Consider the following 11004-nt stretch of genomic DNA (forward strand, 5'->3'; position numbering starts at 1 on the left):
TACCTTACATTTAGCTGTACAGCTGTTGCCTATACATCTAAGATGCCTTGTAAAAGAGCATCTGTTAAATTATCAGAGGTCAAGTGGAAAGTATTGCTTGTAAACGGGGCTTGAGATTTGTTCTGAAAACCCTTGAAACACACAGTGTACAAAACATTGCTCTTTCCATGACATAGACTGGCCAGGTGAATCCAGATGAAAGCTATGATCTCTTAATGATGTCACCTGTTAAATCCACTTCAATCAGTGTAGATGAAGGGGAGGAGACATGTTAAAGGTTTTTAAGCCTTAGGACAATTGAGACATGGATTGTATATGTGTGCCATTCAGAGGGTGTATGGGCAAGACAAAATATGAACTTGCCTTTGAATGGGGTATGGTAGTAGGTGCCAGGCACACCGGTTTGAGTGTGTCAAGAACTGTGACGCTGCTGTGTTTTTCACACTCAACAATTTCCTATGTGTATCAAGGATGGTCCACCACCCAAGGACATACAGCCAACTTGACACAACTGTGGGAAACATTGGAATCAACATGGGCCAGCATCCCTGTGGAACACTTTTGTCACCTTGTAGAATCCATGCCCCTAGGCTGTTCTGAGGCCAAAATGGGGTACAACTCAATATTAGGAAGGTGTTGCTAATGTTTTCAACACTCAGTCACAGATGTGTATGATATGTTGGATGATTCGTGCTTTCTCTGTGTCGTTTACAAAGAGAGTATAGACATGCACTACCAGAATACATGAAATTACCAATATGGATATATATTCAGAGCACAGACAGTTCCACAATGTTTGATAAATGCTTTGAACCAACTACCCACCCACAGTCACCTACACTTGATTGATGTGTCAGTGCATCTGTCTCCATGTATGGTGTCAGGTTTGTGGCTTACCTCTGTCAATCTCTACCTCTCCTCCAGTTGAAACATCACCATTCATTATCCTCTTAGTACCTGCAGTTGTGCTACTAAGAGCAGTCAGGAGTTTTTTTATGCCTGTATAAAAATGTATTAATGTGATCCTGAGGGAGCCCTTAAGGCTGAAGGGAGAGCTGTTGGCGCAATAGGGGCCCACAGGGAAATGTATTTTTCATTTGAGCACCGTCCAAAGTGGCCGCATCCTACCACAACGACCAGAGAGACTTGCTCGAAGGCCCAGTGAAGACAAAATGCTGTTTTTCCTGTGTTTTGCATCATATTGTACGACTGATGAAACTAACACCGTAAAAGTGTGAAAACGTGATCAGTGTCATTTCCTGATAGTTGCTGGTTGAAAATCTATCTACACAGTACCTTCTAAACAGCAAGTTAAGGCTTGCCTAGTGACATCACCAGGCAGTATAGGTAAATAGGCAGTGGTGGAAAAAGTACCCAATTGTCATACTTGAGTAAAAGTAAAGATACCTTAATAGAAAGTCACCCACTAAAATAGTACTTGAGTAAAAGTCTAAAAGTATTTGTTTTAAAATATACTTAGATATCAAAAGTAAATGTAACTGCTAAAATATACCTACTTATTAAAAAATTCCTGATATTAAGCAAACCAGATGGCACCATTTTCTTTTACATGTATTTTTATTTACAGATAGCCAGAGGCACATTCCAACTCTCAGACACAATTTACAAACAAAGCATGTGTTTAGTGTGTCAGATCAGAGGCAGTAGGGATGACCAGGAATGTTCTCTTGATAAGTGTGAGTTAGACAATTTTCCTGTCCTGCTAAGCATTCAAAATGTAACAAATACATTTGGGTGTCAGGGAAAATGTATGGAGTAAAAAGTACATTATTTCTTTAAGAATGTAGTGAAGTTAAAGTTGTCAGAAATATAAATAGTAAAGTACAGACACCCAAAAAAACGACTTAAATTATTTTTACTTAAGTACTTTACACCACAGTAAATAGCCCACCCTCCCCCCAAAAAATACATCTTGACAATATCATTTTCAAGTTACATATCCGTCCCATTAGGTCCCTCCAAGCAGGTCCCTCGCTCAGAACACTCCTTGACAGTCCTAGCAAACTTCCTGCTTGAGAAATTGTTTTCTAAATAAAAATATATTCCTCTAAGGTACTTAATTGTTACCCAGAAATGATTTGATATTGAGACTTAAAAAATGGCTGCATTGGGCCTTTAAAGAGCCAGCGCAGCACAAACGAGAGGGAGAGAATTATTATTATTATTATTTTTTGTTATTTTCATATTGTAAATATCCAAAATAAGCTTTGGCAATATGTACATTGTTACGTCATGCCAATAAAGCAAATTGAATTGAAAGAAAGAGAGAGAGAAACATTCTCAGAGCAGGTGAATCTAGCCTCTTTTGCTGTTTTGTTTTTGTCCTTTCTCTTTTCTTTCTCTCTCTCTGACTGATACTGTGGAGAGTTACCGTGAATATTTGTCTATCTTCTCTGAGACAATGCACATTACCATTATAAACATAAACAGACCTGGCTGCAGTCTGAGTTTGACTGGTTATACTTCTCTAGTCCTCTCTATCTCCTCCTCTCTTCTTTCACCTCTACCATCCCTCTCTCCTCAGTTCTCGCTGTCTCTCCAGGCTATACTGTCCAATCGGAGAGGGAGAAGTTAACCGCCCTCGGCCGCAGTATTGGCTTCTGGGTAATTAGCCTTAAGTGGAGACTGGCGGAGGGAGAACGGCACTAACAGATTAGCAGTTCTGAAGAGATGCATTCCTTCTAATCAATACAAGTCCATTTGTGGAAATGGAGCAATTTGGGGAGAAATACGCCCCTGTCCCTGGCCCAGACAGTATACACTTAGGCATGGTAGGAGTAACAATCTCTCTCTGACTTTGGTTTGGTCCCTTCCCTTATTACCTGCCTTTCCTTCTTTATTTTCCAATTGTCTACTTTAGTCCCTCGATCTAGTCTCTCTAGATGTATTCTCTAAGCCCATTGAGTTGTCTCTCTTCTTCTGTTCTCTCTCCTTTCCTCTCTTTTCTCCCTTTTATTGTACTCTTGGTACAGATAATAGCATAGAGGAAAAGACGAGTGGGATGGCGTGTGTGTTTATAGTGTCTGGTGACCTGACCCTGTGACCTATGGCGTAATCACTGATTACGTTAGCTCTGCAGTGACACCTCCTCAACTGCTGATGTCACCCCATAGAACATTATACTAGTAACCAGTCGCTCTGGGAGAGGGGGGACGATGACGACAACAGGTACAAGTGTGTGTGAGTATATTTGCAGTTGAAGGAATGGCTGGAGAGTGTGTGTTTGTGTGGGTTGTTCCATGAAATGAGGCCCATTTGGGAAGTGTAACTTAAAAAAATACCAATATTTTGTTCACCAAATTTTTTACTTTCTGTCATAACGAGCAAATGTTCATGACGAGAAAAACACATTTTCCATCTCAAGAGGTTCAATAAAAATAATAATATAGTAAGTGCCTATTAATAGCCAAATAAAGTAACAGAGATGACTGTAACAGGGTTGATGATTTCAACCCTGTTACCACCCTGTTACAGCCATAAATCCCCTTGTGACAGAGGGAATGGAAGCTTGTTATGAGCAACAGGGAGGGTCAATTGAATGCAAGCTTCACAAAAAATGTAAATTCTTAAAACATTTCTAGCTTGTCTATCTACGGGTAACAGGGTTCACCTGTTATGCTCGACCCGTTCAGTTTTCAACCACAAAACACCAGAAAATGGCAGTGAAGAGTAGAACCATCTCACCTGCTTTTGCACAGATGTTCAATGTATCTTTTGAAAGAAATATCTAAAAAGGAAGAGTTCATTTCACGTTACAGCGTTGACCCTAAAATGATTATCTTCAGAAATGACTGTCAAAGCAAAACAATAACTAGGGCTTTACAATGATGGTGTAAACTTGGAGAAATGTGGGGTTAAGTGGGTAAAAATCTTCAGAGAAGTCACAGAGAGTGCAGAGAGGGACATGTCAAAATGTTGAATTTTGGCTCTTTATCCATATAAAAAGCAGATTTATTGAATTGTTTCAAGTGGTCTATATTAAAGGACACTTCATTTAATATAACAGGCTTTTAAAATCCAATATGGGTGCACAATTTCTTCTTCAAATATCAAAGGAACGCAAAAGGGGTTCATTTCGTAGAAGGAACTGTGTGTGTGTGTGTGTGTGGTCTGTCCTCTTCGTGATGAGAATCAGTAGGATTAGATGAGGCCTTGGTCCATTGGGTCTCTTAAGGGCTGTAAAGAGTGCAGGTCATTAACTAAAGACTCTCTCTCTCTGTTTCTCTCTCACTCTCTCTCTCTGTTTCTCGCTCTCTCTGTCTCTCTCTGTTTCTCGCTCTCTGTCTCTCTCTCACTCTCTCTGTTTCTCGCTCTCTCTGTCTCTCTCTATCTGTTTCTCTCTCTCTGTTTCTCTCTCTGTTTGTCTCTCTCTTCTATTTGTCTATTTAGTGGTTATTTATACTCTAACTGTTCATGTTCTCTGTCCTGTTAGCTCACTGGACTCTTTCTGACTGGCGCCTTCACTTATTTATACAAAAGCTTGCAATGTACGATTTATCCTAATTCACTCCTTTTAACCCAGTGTCAGGTTTAATCTAACTCTTTGTGTGTCTTTGTGTGTGTGTGTATTGTAAACACCCAGTCATCCCTCACTGCTACCGCCCTGTTCACTCCTACAGTCCATCCATCCTTACTACCATGTGTGAAACTTTGATTATGGAACACTTAAAGCTGTTATCACATTCTCTTATGAAACACTATATGAACTTGCAGTAACAACACCTCAGTAAGTAGGTTATGATGTGAACACGATACGGGTCACAACCATCACAGGAGTACTGTTAATGAGAGAGAGAGAGAATAGAGTGTTGATGTAACCCATTGATCAGAGGGGGTGAGCTGTAGTCTGATGTCTGTCTAATGGGATGTCTGTTACTTCCTCCTAATGCTCCTTCCATCTTGTATCACCACGACGACCAGTCTCTAATCCAATCAGCAGAGAGGCAGCGCTCACTCACCCACCCCAAGGTGGGCAACATTTATCTTTAGAGGGAGTGATGGGGTGAGGTGGGGGGTTATGCAGTGGAAGAGGTTGGAGAGAAGAGAACAAGGGGAGGAGGAGTAGGGGTTAAGGGAGTGAGAGGAGGGTCCAGTTAAGGTTTGAGAAGCATGGGGGTGGAGAAGGAGGAGGTTTTGAGGAGGAGGTGTAGGGGTCAAAGGTGGGAGAGAAGGGTTCAGTTAAGGGTTGTGGAGAATGGGGGAAGGTTTTGAGGAGGAGATGTAGGGGTCAAGGGAGGTAGAGGAGGGTTCATTCAAGGATTAAGGAAAAAATACCAAAACGTATATAAGATTTTATATTTTATCTCTCGGTGTTTCATAATTTTCCTTCAATTCGCAAAAGGATGAATGTATCTCAATGGCGAAAGCATCCGAGCGAGCGAAAACAGCGGCCCTGTTTCTGTATGTGTAGGCCATCGATCTGATGCTGTCTGGTCAAAATAGTATGACATTTTTGCTGCCAGTAGCTTTGAATGCGAATGAAGCCAGCAAGGCATTTGACCTTCCTTGATAATATATATATATTTTTTAAATATCCAATCAGCATTGAGCTGAGTTAGGTCAATTGTGAATGGTCCTGGCGCAGCAAAAAAAATAGTGTCAAGGGAAGCCAGTTTGGATTTGGCTTCACTCCAATCACATCTCATTGAGAGCAATACGTCATTGACAGAAACAACTTGAATTGTTTCATCTCTTTGTGTTGTTGTCCTCCGGTGGGTAGCTAGCTAGCTAAAATTGTCCATTTCCTAAATTACCCATGGATGGAGATAAGGATTTGGACTTGTGGTTTTACTTAATTATCCGTACTGGCCAATGACTATAACGAATATTCTGATCCAACCATAAATGCATACACATTTTGCAGACAGATGTATAAGGCTAATGTATAACTAGCTAACGTTGCCCGTGAATGGAAGTTAGGCTAGCGAGGATGGCATTGGTGTTTCTCAACAAGTACGGTGAGTCAACATGTTTTTTATACTTGCAAGAACGCACGCGTACACACAGACACACACACACCCATACACAAAATTAGAACCATAGACAGCCAAATCAAATTTAGCTTATGTTGATTGGACTAAATTGTTCTTGCTATATTTTAGTTGTCAATGTATTAGATGAAGCATATGTGATTTGATGATGTTGAAATGTTGAAGTTGAAATGGTGCTGGAATAGCGGCGGCAGCTCCTGTTTTCTTTGGGTTAACTTGTGGTAACTCTCCGTGGTTCTAAATCATTCGATGTTAAGTAGTCATGAACTTGCTTGACGATGCTGTAGGTCATATGTTACATGCAATATGCTCTGTGGACTTCACCAGACAGATGTTGCTCTCCGGTTTTGTGATGAAACAAAGGTGTGTTTGAATTCATTCTGACACTTTGTATTCTTATTGTCTCGGCCTTAGGCCTATACGGTGCATTCGGAAAGTATTCATACCCCTTGACTTTTTGCACATTTTGTTAGGTTACAGCCTTATTCTAAAATTGATTAAATATAAAAATGTCCTAAACAATCTACACACAATACCCCATAATGACAAAGCAAAAACAGGTTTTAGAAATGTTTGCAAATGTATTAAAACAGAAATACCTTATTTACATAAGTATTCAAAACCTTTGCTATGAAACTAGATATTTAGCTCAGGTGCATCTTGTTTCCATTGATCATCCTGGAGATGTTTCTACAACTTGATTGGAGTCCATCTGTGGTGAATTCAATTGATTGGACATGATTTGGAAAGGCACACACCTGTCGATATAAAGTCCCACAGTTGACAATGCATGTCAGAGCAAAATCCAAGCCATGACGTCGAAGGAATTGTCTGTAGAGAGCCAGGACAGGATTGTGTCAAGGCACAGATCTAGGGAATGGTACCAAAAAATGTCTACAGCATTGAAGGTCTCCAAGAACACAATGGCCTCCATCATTCTGAAATGGAAGAAGTTTGGTACCACCAAGACTCTTCCTAGAGCTGGCCGCCCGGCCAAACTGAGCAATCGGGGGAGAAGGTCACTCTGACAGAGCTCCAGAGTTCCTCTGTGGAGATGCGAGAACCTTCCAGAAGGACAACTATCTATGCAGCACTCCACCAATCGGACCTTTATGGTAGAGTGGCCAGACGGAAGCCACTCCTCAGTAAAAGGCACATGACAGCCTGCTTGGAGTTTGCCAAAAGGCACCTAAAGACTAATCAGGGTAGATGGAAAGATGAACAGAGCAAAGTACAGAGAGATCCTTGATGGAAACCTACTCCAGAACACTCAGGACCTCAAACTGGGGCGAAGGTTCACCTTCCAACAGGATAACGACCCTAAGCACACAGCTAAGACAACGCAGGAGTGGCTTTGGGACATGTCTCTGAATGTCCTTGAGTGGCCCAGCCAGAGCTTGAACTTGAACCCAATCGAACATCTCTGGAGAGACCTGAAAATATCTGTGCAGCAACTCTCCTCGTCCAACCTAACAGAGCTTGAGAAGATCTGCAGAGAAGAATGGGAGAAACTCCCCAAATCATGTGTGCCAAGTTTGTAGCGTCATACCCAAGAAGACATGAGGCTGTAATCGCTGCCAAATGTGCTTCAACAAAGTACTGAGTAAAGGGTCTGAATACTTATCTGAATGTGATGTTATATGCAAAAAAAATACAAATGTTTTGCTTTGTCATTATGTGGTAATGATAAGAGAGAAAAACGATTTAATCAATTTTAGAATAAGGCTGTAACGTAACAAGATGTGGAAAAAGTGAAGGGTTCTGACTACTTTCCGAATGCACTGTAGGTTTTTGTGCTTGGGTTCCCCAGTGACTTTACCCACGCACCACTGCTCTCTTCTTTCTCCCACCCTGTTACTTTTCACAGACAGAATTGCAGGCCATTCTGGATGATTCCCTCGTGAGTGCTTAGAGGCTTCCTTTGCTCCCGTTCTCGGGGAAAAAAAGAGATGGAGGGATGGATGGATGGAGTGGGTAAATAGAGGAGGTAACGCCTATTCATCTTGAGAAGCCACTTGTCAATAAAGACAAAGTAGTGTAGAGCAGACACATTTACAGTAGGGCCCTGTTCAATCAAATAGGTGTTTCGTGATAAGTCAAACTATAAGGGGTGAAGGCTCACCCTTTTTTTTACAATCTAAAGTGCTTTGAAAATGCAACAATTATATGGGGTCTTGGCCACTGCCTGAAATACAATAGTAAGGCAAGAATGGCATATTTTTTCTTTTCTACCCTCAACATGACAGCCATGGAAATCAATACATTTCACTCAATAGAATTCCAGTCAAAAAGAACTGAGCTGGAGTACATTTTTGTATTGATTTCCAATTTCATACATTGATTCTTGTGCAATTCTTTGATTGCTCGTCACCGAGACACAGTGTATAGGCATCAACTATTGCTAAATGGACCCCCATACCAGTTGAACAATACCATATATAATCTTCGAAGATATTGTATCCTATTCATCCCAAGTGCCTTTTAGAAGCGCTAGTTTTCTTTCTATACAGTAATATCCCATTTAGTAAATCTGTCTCAAAATGATCTCCTCCAGGTCGTGGTGTGTGTGTGTGTGTACATTCTGTTTTCAAGAGGTCAATACCAACGGTTATTAGTTTAGACCGCCCTCAGGTGGTCGAGGCCTCTGTGTACCCCAAAGGGGGCTCTTTAGAAGGGTTGCAGCCTACCCCCAGATGTTACCCCTCTTACCTAACGAGATTTGGTGGATCCGTCACAGTGGAGCTTATGGGCAATAAAACTGTCCTAACAGAGAGTGACACTTTTCAAACACAATTACTTAAAAAGGCTTGAAATTGTACATTTAAATACTATCTCTTTATGGCCTGGTGAAGGGGGCCTTGAAACATAATATTTTTATGGCTAAGCGAGAGAGAGAGAGAGAAAGAGAGAGAGACAGAAAGACGGGTGAAAATGGAGAGAGAGAAAGCAGCCAAGACAAACGCCTTTTCTGGCCCATGTACTGTGTGTCCACACATGCTTTCACAGCAGAATGACTACTATGATGAAGAGGAAGATGGTGAAGAGCAGCTGGACAGTGATGACATTAGTGATGATGATGTTCTGGGATTGGCCCCTGCCCGTGTCCATTCAGACTGCCGCCTCAGCAGGACCCGATTCAGCTGCCCGGTGTTACCGCCCTACTCACTTTTCTGCAAGCTGGCCTTTTCCTCTGCCCGATGGCACTCAAACTCAGCTCCATCCTCCGTCTTTTTTATGATTACCCCACATTTCCTTTCTTCTCTATCCCTCACTCTCTGTCCTTTTCTCTCTCTCTCTCTGTTTCCCTCTCTCACAAACCCTCTCTCGCTTTCTTTCTTTTTTTCTTATCTATTCTCATTTCCTGACAGTTCATGTTTAATCTGGCCTCTTGATGATGATGATGGCAGCAGCAGCTGTAATAATGCTCTGGCCACTTTATTGATAATGTGTCAGAGAATATCTTAGTGTCGTTACTGAACACCTCCCGTCCGACCAGAAAACCCCAATTGCATTTACACATTTACTGAAGAGGAGGGTGGAGAGGAAGGAGGGATGAATACAGAGAGGAGGAGAGTAGGGAGGGGGTGGCATAAGCGATCAATATCTAACAGTGAATTAAGTAATAGCATATTTTGTGTCAATGCATATTACAGCGTGTTTAACAGCAGAGGACCATAACAGCCTGGCTCCATATCGCTATAGCGACCAGATCAATACAACACAGAGAGAGAGGGCCTGTCTGCCAGACAATGTCATTGGCTATCATCATAACTATATGAAATTGTGGGAGAACAATATAAAAATCATTTCGATATTTGGGTCGTTCTACCAATTTGATGCCTTTTAAGAAGTGTGACTTGGTCCCAACATTTTTTAGATTTCACCCAATTTTAACATTGTCATAAAGAGCACGTTGAACGTAATAAAAACATGTTTCCCATCTCAAGGTTATCAATAAAAAATTAAAGTATATTAAGTGCCTATTAAGAGCCAAATAAAGTAACAGAGTTGACTGTAACAGGGTTGATGTTTCTTGTTAAATCAGCCATAAATCACCTTGTGACAGAGGGAATGGAAGCTTGTTGTGCGCAACAGGGAGTGGCAGTTGAATGCAAGCATCACCAAAAATGTTTTATTGCTAAAACATTTGTAATCAGTCTATCTATGGGTAACAGGGTTGGTGTGTTATGCTCGACCCCTCAGTTCTCCACCACAAAACACCAGACAATGGTCAAGGAGAGTAGAACCAGCTTTTACACCATGACTTGACTATTAGATGTTCAATGTTTCTTTAAAAATATCTATTTTACATGCAATAGTTTCACTATATTAAATCCCTTAACAGAGTTCACCTTAAAATGAAGGACACGTAAATGAATCACTAATCAAATGAAATGAATAGCAATTTTCAGAAATGGTTTTGTCAAAGCAACAAAATAACTAGGGCTTTACAATGATGGTGTAAACCTGGAGACGTTGGGTTGAAATCTTCCTAGAAGTGACACAGGAATGACTGAGGGACATGTCAAAATGCTGAATTTATTCATATAAAAACAAATCTGATTTATATAATTATCCATGTGGTCTATATTAAAGCGTCATACATTTAATATACAGGCTTTTAAAATGCAATATTGTTGCACAATTTCTAATTAAAGGCACTAATTTAATGGAACAACCCATTTACCTCTGGTCTCAGGCCTGGCATGCTCTGGTCTCTGGCCTGGCATATTAGTATGCGTTTTTATTTTATCACTCTCCCAAGGCTCTGGTGTTTAGAGATAGTTTCCATCAATTTTGATTGGATTTAACAGTTCAAAGGGGGGGGGGCTTAATCCTAATATTAGTTTATAGTTTGACGCATTTGCTTAAAGTGTTCATGCAATTATATTCCATCTAATCTCAAGCATGCTATCAATGGATTTCGCACATATAGATTGGGGAGGGGTGCGAGGCACGTGTCACGAGGCTAATTAAAAAGTCGGTGGGGCGC

The sequence above is a fragment of the Oncorhynchus mykiss genome, chromosome 11 (genome assembly GCF_013265735.2).
Source record: "Oncorhynchus mykiss isolate Arlee chromosome 11, USDA_OmykA_1.1, whole genome shotgun sequence".
In the NCBI taxonomy this organism is placed as follows: domain Eukaryota; kingdom Metazoa; phylum Chordata; class Actinopteri; order Salmoniformes; family Salmonidae; genus Oncorhynchus; species Oncorhynchus mykiss.